The sequence below is a fragment of the Natrix helvetica genome (genome assembly GCF_964273705.1).
Source record: "Natrix helvetica genome assembly, chromosome: 5".
NCBI lineage: Eukaryota > Metazoa > Chordata > Lepidosauria > Squamata > Natricidae > Natrix > Natrix helvetica.
The window spans coordinates 9,645,979-9,662,609 of NC_138551.1; positions in this window are offsets into that span (position 1 = coordinate 9,645,979).

Consider the following 16,631-nt stretch of genomic DNA (forward strand, 5'->3'; position numbering starts at 1 on the left):
CAAAGTGACAGCTAATGTATTCTCTTTTTTGAAGGGGAGGCACAATGCAGTGTGAACACCCCCCCCCACACACACACATACACAGTTCTTCAAGCAGGATTTTCCACATTATAGCTTTACAACTTTATCCTGGCTTCTCCGTGAATGAAAAGGCAAACCCAAATTAAAAAGCTGCCAGCTTGTGTCTCTGCAGGCTGTCTGGGGGCTGCGCAAATGATGGCAGGGTCTCACCAGACTCCGTTTCTCAATCAAAGACTTTTAGAAACATGCTGGGTTTGTGGCCCCCCTCCCCCCACTACTCCCGAATGGCAAATAAAGCCATTCAAAATAAGGCCACCTGTTCCAATCTCTGGATAAGACTCTACGCTTTCGGGCCCAGGCAAGGCTGGGACCAACAGAGAAAACCTCCCATTGTCCAAGGTTAGTAGCTGACAATCCTTTTCTTCCTTCTGTGAAAACCCTGAATGTTGGGTCACCTTCAATCAGAGAAAGAAAGAGAGACAGAAAGAGAGAGAGACAGAGAGACAGAGAGACAGAGAGACACACACACACACAGAGAGAGAGAGACAGAGACAGAGACAGAGAAAAAGAGAGAGAGACACACACAGAGAGAAAGAGACAGAGACAGAGAGAGAGAGAGAAAGACAGAGAGAGAGAAAGAGAGTGAGAGACAGACAGAGACAGAGACAGAGAGAAATACACACACAGAGAGAAATATAGAGAGACAGACACACAGAGAAAAAGAGAGAGACAGAGAGAGAGAGAGACAGAGAGAGAGAAAGAGAGAGAGAGAGAGATAAAGAAAGAAAGAGAGGGAGAAGGAAAGAGAGAGAAAGAGAGAGAGAGAGAGAGAAAGACAGAGAAAGACACACACAGAGAGAGAGAGAGAGAGAGAGAAAGAGAAAGAGAGAGACAGAGACACAGAGAGAAAGACAGAGAGAAAGAAAGAGAGAAAGAGAGAGAGAGACAGAGACACCTTCAATCAGAGAAAGAGAGAGAGACAGAAAGAGAGAGAGACAGAGAGAAAGAGCTGTTAGGTACTGGTGCGATTAAGCACTAGCAATGAACCCCAGGTCGAGGTTATAACAGAGCAACCCTGTAAAGTATACGCAGCGTGCGATAAATAAAGCAACCACACTTGAATAATGGATAGTAAAGTAACAAAATAAACTTTACTTTTTGAAGAATATAGCAAAATCCATAAACACAGCCAAAAAGTCATACACAGAAAAAACAGTCCAATACTACCAAGATAACTTGGATACAAGTAGCAAATAACTTACACACAGTAAGTAGTAGCAACAGTAGTAACAGTTAGACAGCAGTTATCATACATCAATCAAGAGAGAGAGAGAGAGAGCAACAACATCAGCTGCAATTTAAATGCTGTAATCTACTAATTAGCAGAGTTCCTCTCTTAAAGATACATAACATGCCTGGTGCAATATATTGTCTACCCAACTTGTTGGTTACACCCTAACAAGAGCGACACACAGAGAGAGGGACAGAGAGAGAGAGAGAGACAAGACACACAGAGAGACAGAGACAGAGAAAAAGAGAGAGAGAGACACACAGAGAGAAAGAGACAGAGAGAGAGAGAGAGAAAGCCAGAGAGAGAGAGAGAGAGAAAGAGAGACAGACACACAGAGAAAAAGAGAGACACACAGAGAGAGAGCCAGAGAGAGAGAGAGAAAGAGAAAGAAAGAAAGAAAGAAAGAAAGAAAGAGGGAAAGAAAGAGAGAGAAAGAGAGAGAGAGAGAGAGAGAAAGAAAGAAAGAAAGAAAGAAAGAAAGAAAGGGAGAGGGAAAGAAAGAGAGAGAAAGAGAGAGAGAGAGAGAGAGAAAGGCAGAGAAAGACACAGAGAGAGAGAGAGAGAGAGAGAGAGAGAGAGAAAGAGAGAGACAGAGACACAGAGAGAGAGAGAGAAAGAAAGAGAGAAAGAAAGAAAGAAAGGGAGAGGGAAAGAAAGAGAGAGAGAGAAAGAAAGAGAGAGAGAGAAAGGCAGAGAAAGACACACAAGAAAGGGAAAGAAGCGAAAAGTTGATTTGAGGATTTGATCGCTGGAATTATACGTGATCATGGAAATAATGTAGTCAAATGTTAATCTTATAACAAGAATTTTTGACTTCTTAAGTTTTTTACTTGTATCTGTACTCAAACTAAGTTGGGAGTCATACGTTTTCTATTTTTCATTCTTGTTTTTCCCTTTTTTTAAAAAAAAAACAATCTTGCACTTCCACTTTTTCTCCTTCTAGGGCTTTTTGGTTTTCCACGTTTTGGAAATTGCAGGTGCTCTAACAGGCTCCTATGAGGAAGGGAGGAAGCAAGGGAGGGAGGAAGGGAGGGAGGGAGGGAGGAAGCAAGGGAGGGAGGGAGGGAGGGAGGGAGGAAGCAAGGGAGGGAGGGAGGGAGGGAGGGAGGGAGGGAGGAAGCAAGGGAGGGAGGGAGGGAGGGAGGAAGCAAGGGAGGGAGGGAGGGAGGGAGGAAGCAAGGGAGGGAGGAAGGGAGGAAGGAAGGGAGGGAGGGAGGGAGGAAGCAAGGGAGGGAGGGAGGGAGGAAGCAAGGGAGGGAGGGAGGGAGGGAGGGAGGGAGGGAGGAAGCAAGGGAGGGAGGAAGGGAGGAAGGAAGGGAGGGAGGGAGTGGGAGAGATCCTTGGTGCTGCCTGAGCTTCGGTTTTGATTGCCGATGTTTCATTACCCAAACTGGGTTATATCATCACTGCTAGTTCTAGTGCTGGTGCTAGGAGTAGTACTAATGATGTTACCTAATTTGGTAATTAAATGTTTGCAAGAAAAAAAATGAAGCTCAGAGAACACCAAGGACTCCTTGTTTCAACATTGAACTACAAATATTTTCCAAAGGGAGGGAGAGGGAGGGAGGGAGAGGGAAGGAAGGAAAAGAAAGAAAAGAAAGAAAAGAAAGAAAGAAAGAAAGAAAGAAAGAAAGAAAGAAAGAGTGAAAGAGTGAAAGAGAGAGAGAGAGAGAGATGAGTTGAGAAAGGGAAAGAACTAGAGGAGGGGAAGGAAGGAAGGAAGGAAGGAAGGAAGGAAGGAAGGAAGGAAGGAAGGAAGGAAGGAAGGAAGGAAGGAAGGAAGGATATCATCCTTGGATGAGATTGCTGACATTGTCCTGCCTGCTGTCCATTGCCTGGAATACCTTCCTCTTTCTCAAATTCTGTGGATGCTAAATTCCATGCTTTTCAAGGATGTAAGCAACATCCTGGTTTGGATCCCAGTGATTCAGTCTAGGTAGGTGGACCTCAAAAGGTGAAATTGAAAGTGGTACAAAAAACAAGGGATCTTTTGTGCCCCAAAGGCAAACAAACCCCTGCTTCTCCTGAGCTGCTGAAGAACAGTATTCTCTATCTCAACTTCCAAAACAATTCCAAGACAGTCACAAATTGGATACCTGCCTGGTTCACCCTATTGACTTCACTAAGGAAATTCCCTGGAATAAGAGCCAGGGAAGAGAAGTTCAAATATTGGGGGGGGGGGGGGGACACGTTCATGCCAGCAGGGAGAAATATAAAGAATTTTTACACCACCATTCCCAGCCTTTTGTGTTCTGCCTTCTTTCCCCTATCATCCAGAGATAAAATGCAGAGATATCCCAGTACCCCAAGGGTCCTTCGGAAGCCACGTGATTAAACAGAGTTGTTATTTGTTCTTCAGTTGCTTTTGACTCTTCCTGACCTACCAGATATCATTTTGTCAGGATTATTTGTCGGCTTCTCTGGAGTTATTATCATTTTTTTGTAAAGTTTTTTGACTCATCAGCGCTAGTAGCTAGATCCATGTCTTTTTTTAAACGTTCTTCAGAAAAGGGCCACCACGATTTGGACTGCAAAAAAGAAAAATCCAGATAACCCCAAGATGGCCCAGAAAATTAGTTTTCAGTATCTCTTTGAAACCATCTAGCAACTGTCTAAGTTGGTGTTTATCAAACTTGACACACGATTACCCCAAAATAGGGTAACTAAAATGTGAACCAAAGAGCTGGAGAATTCACTTTTATTCACATTTTAAAATGAACTAGATTAATCATAGAATCACAGAATAACAGAGTTGGAAGGGACCTTGGAGGTCTTCTAGTCCAACCCCCCTGTTTAGGCAGAAAACCCTACACCACTTCAGACAAATAGTTATCCAACCTCTTCTTAAAAACTTCCAGTGTTGGAGCATTCACAACTTCTGGAGGCAAGTTGTTCCACTGATTAATTGTTCTCACTGTCAGGAAATTTCTCCTTAGTTCTAGGTTGCTTCCCTCCTTGATTAGTTTCCACCCATTTCTTCTTGTCCTGCCCTCAGATGCTTTGGAGAATAGGTTGACTCCCTCTTCTTTGTGGCAACCCCTGAGATATTGGAAGACTGTCATCATGTCTCCCCTGGTCCTTCTTTCTATTAAACTAGACATACCCAGTTTCTGCAACCGTTCTTCATGTTTTAGCTCCAGTCCCCTAATACTATCATCCATTATCATTCAAACCTCATATCGTTCAGCATTTTATGCGGCATTTCCCTCTCCCAAATATCCCTAGAATATTTTCACTTGATGTTCTGACCTAGGCTTCCCCAAAAAGCATGAAGCAGATTCCTGGTCCCGATAAAACCCCTTTTATTAAACAAATGTGAATTCCTCTCATTCACACTCAGCAAAGGCCTGGCAAACAGTCTTTCAAAGGTGAACTTATGACCACAGACCATATCTGTCTTGGAAAGCTGCCATGTAAATATTTTCCAAATGAGGTGCTGTGCAAGGAAAGATTTGGCACAGTCTCTGAGATTCACGGACAGATCTTCACACTCCTGAAACTAATCTAAAAACCGAATGAACAAATTGTTTCCTGCAAAAGCCCACTCCCCTTTCGCACCTCTTTTATTTCCTGTGGGAGGGGCCATTCACCTTCTACCTGTGGCTTTACTCCCAAGTCAACCCTGATTTTTTAACTGTTCTTTTCTTCTGGCAGCTCTGCACATGCACCCACCAGGAACAGGCTCCAGCTGTTCCTCTGCCTCACTGCTGTCTAGCTCCAAAGGCAGCTGAGAACTGCCAGATGGCCTTGGCCCCCTCTCTGCCTCCAACACAGAGCCCTCATCCGAGCCTTCCCCAGCCTCCAGGACTGGTCCTTGTTCCTACCCAACCCTCCTCACTGTCTTGACTCTGCTGCTCCGCTGTCTGTTGGCGGGCCCCTTGAAAACCATGTTACTAACTTAGCAACTGCAGTGATTCACTTAACACTGTGGCACGAATGGTCATAAAATGGGGGGGTCACATAACATCTGTCTTGCTTAGCAACATAAATTTTGGCTCAATTGTGGTCGTAAGTCGAGGACTACCTGTATATTTGAGGAAGGGAAAACTGAAGTGCGGATCTGGGCAAATTTGTTTAAAATGAAAATGTTGTGATGAAGCACACACTGGCAGCTCAAACACATACAAATCAGTGTGAGCTGTGTTGGCCACTGAAGGTCTTTTCTAGAACTAGTGAGGAATTAAGGAGCATAAGTTTATCAAATGTTGGAATCCATTCCTTAGAAAACAGAACCTTAGTATTCACAAACAATTAAACTATACATCAGCTGAAACAAATAAAATGTGGCAAAAGAACCTAATTACTTGGCTGATTCTGAGAGGAAATTGATTTCCCACATTTGAAAAGAGAATAGCAAGCTAAGTGGATCTCTAATTAGAAGAGGATATTTGTATCTCAGGTTGAACTCTGGATCATTGGTGCTCCCGGAGCTTGGTTGTTTTCTTGCAGACATTTCATTACCCAGCTAGGTAACATCATCAGTGCTTGTAGGAGTGGGGTTTGCTCTCTGTTTATATACCAGTGGCTTCCCCTGTCCATGTCAGTGTTGGCGGGAATGTTCTTGGCATTTCTTTGATTAGGCTGTTGTTTACCATTTGATTGTTTGTCTGTGTTGGTAGTTCTTTGATTGGGATATTGTTTACAGCTTGAATTGATCCCTGAACTTCTGCAATTGGATACGTAATGTGTAAACTCACCTCGTTTTCTGCACTGTTGACACCAAACACATCCCCTGTCAACCAAAAGAGCAAAGGACAATTATTCACAGATGAGACGAGCTAACTCAGCATGCTTAAATTAAACAAGGATGCCCAGGAAACCATAATTGCAATGGCAACTGGCAATGGTGACTGAATGCTCCAACAGTGGAAGTTTTTAAGAAGAGATTGGATATCCATTTGTCTAAAATGGGATAGAGTTTCCTGTCTGAACAGGGGGTTGGACTAGACAACCTCCAAGGTCCCTTCCAACTCTGCTATTCTGTTCTAGTCTAGATTAGTAGAAACAATAAAATATAAAATTATATTCTATTCTATTCTGAAACTGCAATTCTTTGTCAAATTGGGAAAATGGGTTTCTGAATTTCTCCCACACTTACTCTCTCTCCTTTTACTTGTCCCAAAGGTTTTTTTCAAGCGGCAACTGGACTTCCTTGATTTTCCCTTGAAGATGTTTTGTTCTCATCCATGAAGCTTCTTCAAAGAAAGTCCAGTTGCCTCTTGGAAAAAAGTACCTTTGAGATAGCCATGACTGGATGACTGAGAATCTTCACAGACAATCTCCTTTTACTTTGTAGTAGCTTTGCCACCCAAAAAGATCCTTCAGAAAAGATCTGACTTTGGATCTAGGATCTTGCTTTGGGATTGAATGGGAGCATGGAAAACCTCAGAAGCTGCTGAGTACTGGAAAGAGAATTGTACAACAGAAACAGTCAGTTAGAACTGAAGAAGCTTCTTGGATGAGAAGTGAAACACTTTCAAAGGAAAAATAACCCAAGAAAGTCCTTTTGGAAAAAACATGACCTGGATGATTAAGAATCTCCATAGATATGTACCAACAGCAAAAAAGCCTAGATATTCTAAAAATATATTCTATTTTTTTAAAAAATGATGTTTGGAAAATTTGCACATGAAACACAGCTTGGCAAAATATACTCCTGCTTTTAAAAAAACGTTGCAGAGAAAAACATTTGAAAGTAGTGTACGAAGTAAGCACCCACCCCTCTCCTAGGAAAATGAGACATTTTAGAAAATATTAATAGGGCAGAATATTTCCCCTAAAAGGGAGGCAGAAGCACACACACACACACACACACACACACACACACACACACACACACTTATCAATGGGCCATGAAGGCCTGGGCCAGTCTATTCTACATAACAAAGATCTACCTCCTTCAGGAAGAGCCATGGTAGGAAGTGCCCAAAAGCCCTTTCATTACATCATCACCCAGCAAAGCTCAACCAAGCTTGGGACTCAGGACAGCCTACAGAGTTGCCTCTGCATGGCCCCATGGGAGTCTGACAACCAATCAGAATACAAGCTCAAATTCAGATGCCCAGAGAGGGTATAAAACCCAGGCACTCTCAGCATCTCTTCCTTTTTTTTTCGTTGCCCAAAATCTTGAAGCATGTGGTCTTGTCCACATTAAAACCATCTTCCCAAACAGTCTCCATGTTTCCAGTGTCTTTTTTCCCCACTTGGAACTGAACCCAGAAGGACATTTCTTCCAACAATAGGAAAGCCAAGACCTGCCCCATCTCTCTATCTCAAGCAAACATGATTTACACTGATTTACATATCCCCGAGGGAAGCCACAATTCACAGTTCTTAGAACAAGTTTGGCTGGATTGAGCCAAGGTCTCCTTTTCCCCAAGCGCAGGGCTTCAAACAGCTTACCAACAAAAAAACCCAAATTAAGGTCACATATGTTGCCAGCTTATCACATTCACTTTCTGCTGGACGAAGGAGAGCAGACTGAGGCCCTTCTTTTAAGATGCCAAAAGGAAAAAAAGACAACTTGCTAGTTTAATGAAAAGAAGGACTAGGGGAGACATGATAGCCGTGTTCCGATATCTCAGGGGTTGCCACAAAGAAGAGGGAGTCAAGCTGTTCTCCAAGGCACCTGAGGGCAGGACGAGAAGCAATGGGTGGAAACTAATCAAGGAGAGAAGCAACTTAGAACTAAGGGGGAATTTCCTGACAGTGAGAACAATCAGTGGAACAACTTGCCTCCAGAAATTGTGGATGCTCCAACACTGGAAGTTTTAAAGTAGATGTTGGATAACCATTTGTCTGAAGTGGTGTAGGGTTTCCTGCCTAAGCAGGGGGTTGGACTAGAAGACCTCCAAGGTCCCTTCCAACTCCTATTCTATTCTATTCTATTCTATCTATTCTATTCTATTCTATTCTATTCTATTCTATTCTATTCTATTCTATTCTAATTGTTTTCTGAACTGATGGGTGTTTAAATAGCACTTCGGGTTTTTTTCTTTTCTATGATAGTGAATTAATGCAGTGAGCAGAGAGTGGATCTTCTAAATCAGAACCATAAACAAAGCAGAAAGCAGAGATCTCTTCAAGGCCGAGGCTGATGGCGCAACAATGGTGCATGAATGTCCTTCACCAACAGGATGTGAAGAATTAGTTTTAGATGACATTGGATGTTAATTAGATCCAATTCTCCCACCCGCACCCAGAGGATTTTCAAATCTTGATTCCCTTCTGTTCAATCTTGTTTGTGGTGCCAAATGAAGGGGGACAACACTTCTTTTTCCCTGGCAGTCTCCTCATCTTTTCAAAATTCCTGGCCAGAAAAAGCTCAGCTGTAACCCTCTGTATTCGGTCAGTGCCATAAATTCAAGGTTTGGGCCAAGATGTAAATAATCCACAGCAGGAGTGGGATTCGCTTACCTTCCTTGATGTAAAGGTTCCCCACGCACATATGGGCTAGTTGTTCTGGACTCTAGGGGACGGTGCTCATCTCCATTTCAAAGCCGAAGAGCCAGCGCTGTCCGAAGACGTCTCCGTGGTCATGTGGCCGGCATGACTAAATGCCAAAGGCGCACGGAACGCTGTTACCTTCCCACCAAAGATGGTTCTTATTTTTCTACTTGCATTTTTTACATGCTTTCGAACTGCTAGGTTGGCAGAAGCTGGGACGAGTAACGGGAGCTCACTCCATTATGCGGCGCTAAGGATTTGAACCACCAAACTGCCGACCTTTCTGATCAGCAAGCTCAGCGTCTTAGCCACCGAGCCACCGCATCCCTCCCACGTCCCTTCCCTACTGGTTCACAAATATGAGCATGCAAAAAATTGGAAAGTGGGAGCGCAATGGCCCTGCTTCAACGTCTTTCATTCCCCACTTCTTGTCAGATTAGTGTCTAATCACTATGCTTTTTTGGGGGGGGGGGCTCCAGTCAAGCTGGGGACAGAAGAGGTGAAAGGTCAGCCTCTGATTCACAAGCCACCCAGTTACCAGAACAAAATCCCCCTTCTAACAAGGCATGGAGAAAACAAATTATCTTTGTTGTTAGGAAATCTGTAAGCACTTATCGTTATAATTACCATCTGTGGTTTCGGCAGCTCAGGTAAAGTAGCTGCCCAGCTCGGCTAGAAGTTAGGTGCAGCCCCCCACCGCCACCCCAAGGGCTATTAATCAAAACCAAACTTCCTTGCCTTCAGGTTGATTTCAATGGAAGATGATGTCAAACTTGATTGAACCTCCAGCCTTTGATGGCTGTACCTGAAACCACCCATCATCGGTCTCTAACTCTTGGTAGCTCTGAAAAGTGATCCGAGTGGAACTGGAGAAGCGTGGGCCATCCATATTCCACCAGAAGGAGCCTCGTAAAATATCCTCCAACTTCAGGAATCAATAAAATGGGACCTTCTTTCCAAAGGAAGAAAAAATGTAAACAACAGAGAGAAAGAGAGAGAGAGAGACCCAAAGAGACGGTCAGGGGATCTTGGCATGGCAAAATTCAGATTTCTGTAATCGGTTTAAATTAATGGCCAGGTTCCCAAGAGGAAAATTGCTTCCAGAGATTGACAGCTTTTTCAAAGCAAGGCGAGCTGTGGTCCCCAGGATGGAGTCAGAGGTATGGAATAACCACCTTTGGTGGGTTTGATCGAAAGTAAAACCCAGTTTAAAGTGGTGGGGGTCCTTTTTCATCACATTTTTTTTCTTTCCCATTTCCTTTTTCTCCCCTTCTCTCCTATTTTTTTTTCAGGGTTTGGAGGCTTCTGAACATCATTTTCTTTATTTATTTTTATTTTTATCTCGCCTTTATTATTCATTTATTTAGCATATGGCATGCCATACATAAAATTAACAGGTTAACAGAGTTGGAAGGGATCTTATACAGTAGGTCATCTAATCCAATTTCTGACAAATGGCAGTTCAATCTCTTCTTGAAAGTCTTAAGTGATGAAGCCCCCACAACTTCCGAAGGCAACATCTGTTCCATTGGTTGATTGTTCTCACTGTCAGAAAGTTCCTCTTTATTTCTAGGTTGAATCTCTCCTTGGTCAGTTTCCATCCATTATTCCTTGTCTGGCCTTCGGATGCTTTGGAAAATAGCTTGACCCCCTCATCTCTATGGCAGCCCCACAAATATTGGAAGACTGCTATCATGCCTCCCCTGGTCCTTCTCTTTACTAGAGTAGCCAGGCACATTTCCTGTAAGCGTTCTTCATATGTTTTAGTCTCCAGTCCCCTAATCATCCTGGTTGCTCTTCTCTGCACTTTTTCTAGAGCCTCAACATATTTTTTATAGTGCGGTGACCAAAACTGGATGCAGTACTCTAGGTGTGGTCTTACTAGGACTCTATAGAGTGGTATTAGTACCTCACTTGATCTTGATTGCATCCCTCTGTTAATGCAATTTAGGATTGCATTGGCTTTTTTTTTTGCTGCCATGAACATTTCCCCTAGATTATTAGTAACAATAAAATATAACATTTAAGAAGATCTGTGTCAAATATCAATGTTAGGCTATCTAACCGTTGAAGCGCATTATCATTTATATTTTAAAAAATCAGATACTGAACTAGTATACTGTATGCCAGCCTACAGCCAGTCATGATGTGATCTACAGTTTGACGTGAGTGAGTTTATCTCAACTTTATTACTTCAGAAGAATCTCAAGGCAGTGAAGATATCTAATACTCCTTCCTCCTCCCTGTTTCTTCTCAACAACAACCCTATGAGGTACATTGGATTGAGAGAGAGAGAGAGAGAGAGAGAGAGAGAGACAGAGAGACAGAGAGAGACAGAGAGAGACAGACAGACAGAGTCACCCAGATAGTTTCCATGCCCTAAGGTAGGATTAGAACTCACAGTGTCCTGGTGATTGGCCCAAAGTCACCCAGCTGGCTTTCATGCTTAAGGCAGGACTAGATCTCCCAGCCTCCCAGTTTCCAGGCAGCACCTTAACCACTACCCCAAACTGACTGAACGATGAAACCTTGGATACATTTCCCCCCCTATTTTTCTTCCTTGATTGCTTCTGCAAGTCCCAAGATTACTCTTAATGTAGAGATACAACATTAGACACGTATGGTTCAACTATCTCTAGTTAGAGTTTTACGAACAGGCTTCATGTTGTTATATAGGAGTCCCATGCTGCAATTTTCATCTGCGTTTTTTCCAACCATTCCCTTTCAATTTCATGGAAAAGACATTATTTCAGGTTTGTTTGTTCAATTTTTCAGAGAAGAAATGCCTGGAATATTTCCACGGATAGAAGTGAAAGATTCTAGCACTTCATTAGTGACAAGATACCCAGGAGTGTACGAACGTATCCTGTCTCCTCGTTGTATGATCATTTCTCTAGCAACCTACAGCTTCCTTAGCTCTTATGCTTCAATTAAATTCCAAGTTAATGAATAGAATTCCGCCCATGGGGCTCTTTCAGGGTCAGGAAATTTGTGTACCCTGGGAGGCAGGAGAAAAATGGAGCAACAGAAAGGAAGAAAATCAACATCAGCATCTTTCAGCAAGATCCTGAATGTTTGCGAAGGAAATTCCAAAACCCTGACAAGAAGACAGACAGAGAATGTCACATCAGTCTATCACCAGACAGATGGGAAGCAGATCACATCAACTCCTCGCCATGCCCCACCCCATTCCCATTCCCATGACCCCAACACCAAAATTAGATGGAACCAGAGGTGGGTTCTTGCTGGTTCAGCTCAGTTTGGCCAAGTAGGTAGTAACCTGGCCTGCCACGCCCCTGAACCGGTTCTATTGGCATATGCGCAGAACAACCTTCATTGCAGAAATTTTAATTTCGCCCCCTTTTCTAATGTTGTGCACACGCACAGACCTTTCTAGGTGTAAATGCACACGCACGTGGAGCGTGCGTTTGGCAGGTGCACAAGCAAAGTGAGTGCAGGTATGCAAACATTTTTGCACATCGAACCAGGAAGTCATGCCAGCAGCAACCCAACCCTGGATGGAATTCTCTAAATGACCCAACTCTTTCTACTGGTTATTCCAGAGAATCAGATTTTAACAGATTAACAGAGTTGGAAGGGACCTTGAGGTCATCTAATCCAACCCCCTGCTGAAGCATTTCACACAAATGGTTGTCCCATCTCTTCTTAAAAATCTCCAGGGATGAGCACCTTCAAATTCTGTAGGCAAACTGTTCCATTGATTCCCCCCCCCCCCACTGTCGGGAAATTTCTCCTTAGTTCTAAGTTGGTTCTCTCCTTCATTAGTTTCCATCTATTGCTTCTGGTTCTGCCTTCAGGTGCTTTGGAGAATAGATAGACCACCCTCTTCTTTGTGGCAGCCCTAAAATATTGGAATGCTGCTATCCTGTCACCCCCTAATCCTTTTTTTATTAGACTAGACAAACCTGATTTCTGCAACCCTTCTTCATATGCTGCCTCCTGTCCCCTAATCATCTTGGTTGCTCTTCTCTGCACTCTTTCTGGAGTCTCGATATCTTTTTAATATCATGGTTATCAAAACTGGATGTGCTATTCCAAGTGTGGTCTTACCAGGGCATTATAAAGTGATATTAACACTTCATGTGATCTTGATTCTTTCTCTCTGTTAATATAACCTAGACTGTGTTGGCTTCCCCCTCCCTTTTTTTCCTTTCCCAGTTCCTTTCCCTTCCTTTATTTGCTTTTCTTTCTTTTCTTTTCCTTTCCTTTCCTTTCCTCCTTCTCTTCCTTTCATTCTCTTTCCTTTTTCTTCTTTCTTTCTTTCTTTCTTTCTGTCTGTCTGTCTGTCTGTCTGTCTGTCTGTCTTTCTTTCTTTCTTTCTTTCTTTCTTTCTTTCTTTCTTTCTTTCTTTCTTTCTTTCTGCCTTCTCACCCTCCCATCTCTATCTATTTTGAAAATTCCTGTTATTGCTGGTTTAAAGACCCCTGTCAATGATTCTGGAGAACAAGAGATTTTCTGGACATACTGATCCAGAAAACAATATCAAAAGTTTGTGCAGTTACTCCGCCACAATGTTTCCCAGGAAATTGTCTTCTGGATCACAGTCCCCAGCTTTCAAGAGGACCCAGATTGTTGGAGGCAAGAGGCTGACTCTGTAAACCGCTTAGCGAGGGCTGTAAAGCACTGTGAAGTGGTCTATAAGTCTAAGTGCTACTGCTATAATTGGACTAGAATATATTTAGGGAAGGAAGGATGGCATGGAAGGCCTTGATAATGAAACAATTATGGAGGGAAGTGTTAATCTCTCCTTCACAGGATGGGTCCAACTGCAGACTGAAGAGCCTCTCTGTCTGGGCTGCTTAAATTCGGATGGTAGCATCAAATGGGAAATTGGATTTGACAGCTCCCAATGCATTCTTCAAGGGATGCAGTGGCTCAGTGGCTAAGATGCTGAGCTTGTCGATCAGAAAGGTCGGCAATTTGGTGGTTCGAATCCCTAGCACCGTATAACGAGAGTGAGCTCCCAGTACTTTTCCCAGCTTCTGCCAACCTAGCAGTTTGAAAGCAGGTAAAAAGTGCAAGTAGAAAAATAGGGACCACCTTTGATGGGAAGGTAACAGTGTTCCGTGCGCCTTCTGCATTTAGTCATGCCGGCCACATGACCACGGAGACGTCTTTGGACAGTGCTGGCTCTTTGGCTTTGAAACGGAGATGACCACCGCCCCCTAGAGTCGGGAACGACAAGCACATATGTGCAAGGGGAACCTTTATCTTTACTTTAAAGCTTTCTTCCAATGCTAGAATTCTACATCATTCAGGTGAAAAGGTTGGGTCTCCAATGATGCAACACCCTTCCCCAAATATACAGTCGCTTTCATGGAACGAGGAAAGAAAGAAACGATTCTTATAAAAGCAGCATCCCATATTTTCCGTGCTTAGCTCAGTTGATCTTCCTGTCAGTTTACCCACCCTGGGTTAAGAAGGTAGGTGTCCATTTTCATGTTTTTACAACTGCAATTTGCAATCAAATAAAAATACATTTGAAGAACCATCCACCAAAGTCAAAGCCCATAAACATAGCCCGAGCGTTAGAAGGAGCTGCCAGCAAACCGAACAGAAGGGTGCCTGAACAAACTGATAAGCTTTAATTAGAAATGAAAGGACTTCATTGTGGAGGCTTCCCTAATCCCCAAAGTCGAAGCTGTGAATTGCGCTCAGGGTGATGCGATGTTTTGAGCAACCTTGTGCATATTCCTTCTGGGGAAAAAAGAGAGCTTGGGTTCAGATGGGCACATGTCCACAAAAGGATTAGCTGATTTATTAATTAATGTTTTAATACTCCTAGGAGCCTGACGGCTGAGAATACTATGGACAGCCAAGGAAACAAACTGATCATCAAATCATTCTAATGAAAAGAAGGACTAGGGGTGACATGATAGCAGAGATTCAATATTTGAGGGGCTGCCACAGAGAAGAGGGGGTCACACTATTCTCCAAAACATTTGAAGGCAGGACAAGAAGCAAGGGGTGGAAACTAATCAAGGAGAGAAGCAACTTAGAACTGAGGATAAATTTCCTGACAGTGAGAACAATTAATCAGTGGAACAACATTCCTCCAGAAGTCGTGAGTGCTTCATCACTGGAAATTTTTAAGAAGAGGCTAGATAACCATTTGTCTGAAGTGGTATAGGGCAGTGATGGCGAACTTATGGCACGCGTGCCACAAGTGGCACGCGGAGCCATTTGTCAGGGCACGCGAGGCGCTGCCCTGTTAGCTGGCCAGCGGGCATGTGCGCACTGGCCAGCTGAGTTCACCTTTTTAAAAGCTATTTTTCGCCTTCCCCAGGCTCCAGAGGCTTTATAGGAGCCTGGGGAGGCGAAAAGCGCTCCCCCCCCCGGAGGCTTCAGGGACCGTCCGGAGGCTTCCCTGAAGCCTTCGGAACACTTAAAACCAACCTCCAAGCAAAGTGACTTCCGGTTTGCTCGGAGGGTGGTTTTAAGCGTTCCGAAGGCTTCAGGGAAGCCTCCGGATGGTCCCTGAAGCCTCCGGAGGGCCTCCGGGTGGGCGGGGGATGCTCTTTTCGCCCTCCCCAGGCTCCTATAAAGCCTCTGGAGCCTGGGGAGGGCGAAAAAAGCATGTAAAAATGGGTGGGTCGCGCATTGTGCGCGCATGCGCATTGGGGTGGGTCACGCGTTGCATTGTGGGTGCGGCACGCCCGCACACGACCCCCCTGCGCTCCGCCCACTTGTGGCACGCGAGCGGAAAAAGGTTTGCCATCGCTGGTATAGGGTTTCCTGTCTAAGCAGGGGGTTAGACTAGAAGACCTCCAAGGTCCCTTCCAACTCTATTATTCTACTCTATTCTACTCTATTCTATTCTATTCTGAATTGGCTTAGTTTAATGAATGTTATGGTATGTCTAGTTTAATGAAAAGAAGGATTAGGGGAGACATGATACCAGTTATCCAATATTTGAGGGGCTGCCACAAAGAAGAGGGAGTCAAACTATTCTCCAAAGCACTTGAGGGTAGAACAAGAAGCAATGGGTGGAAACTAATCAAGGAGAGAAGCAACTTAGAACTGAGGAGAAATTTCCTGACAGTGAGAACAATTAATCAGTGGAACAGAAGTTGCCTCCAGAAGTTGTGAATGCTCCAACACTAGAAGTTTTTAAAAGGCTATTTGTCTGAAAAGGTATAGGATCTCCTGTTTGAGACCGCCAAGGTCCCTTCCAACTCTATTATTCTGTTGTTCTCATCAAGCACCAATAACCAAATTATCCTACTTTGGAAACATCATACAAAGACCCAGCTTTCTGGAGAAGCTTCTGATGATAAGAAAGATGGAGGAATCCAGTACTTTTTGCTCCCTGAATAAAACTAAGATATAAATACAGTAAAAGCTCCCTTTTTACAACCCTGTAGTTCCTATTGGGGGTAGGGCGACTGGATGGAGCTGAGCCTTTACCAGCCAGATGCCCTTCCTGATGCCTACATAGAGTTCATAGCAGACATTTTCTTTTTGCATCCTAAGAGGGATTCATTTGCTGCCACCCAGGATTGAACTCTCAACCTTCCGAGTGGGAGGCAAAGGTCTTCACCACTAAGCCACCACACCGCTCCTAAGATATAAATACAATGATGGAATCAATTCAGTGGGAAGCCAAATGTGATAAGAACTATTATGTTATAGCTACAGTGAGGCTAGGCCTCACACAGAAGCCACCGTACCTAAAAGTGGTGAAGGCACACAGAAGCCAGGAAAAACTCCCTCAGGGAAAGGAACCAAGTCATTAAGGAAACAAAAGGACAAAAGTTGGGTCAAATACTTTTCGGGATAAAAGTAGGTTCTGAAGCCTGCCCACCTGTGCCCGGCGTCCACCACATGAACATGCGCAATATCTGTGCACAGG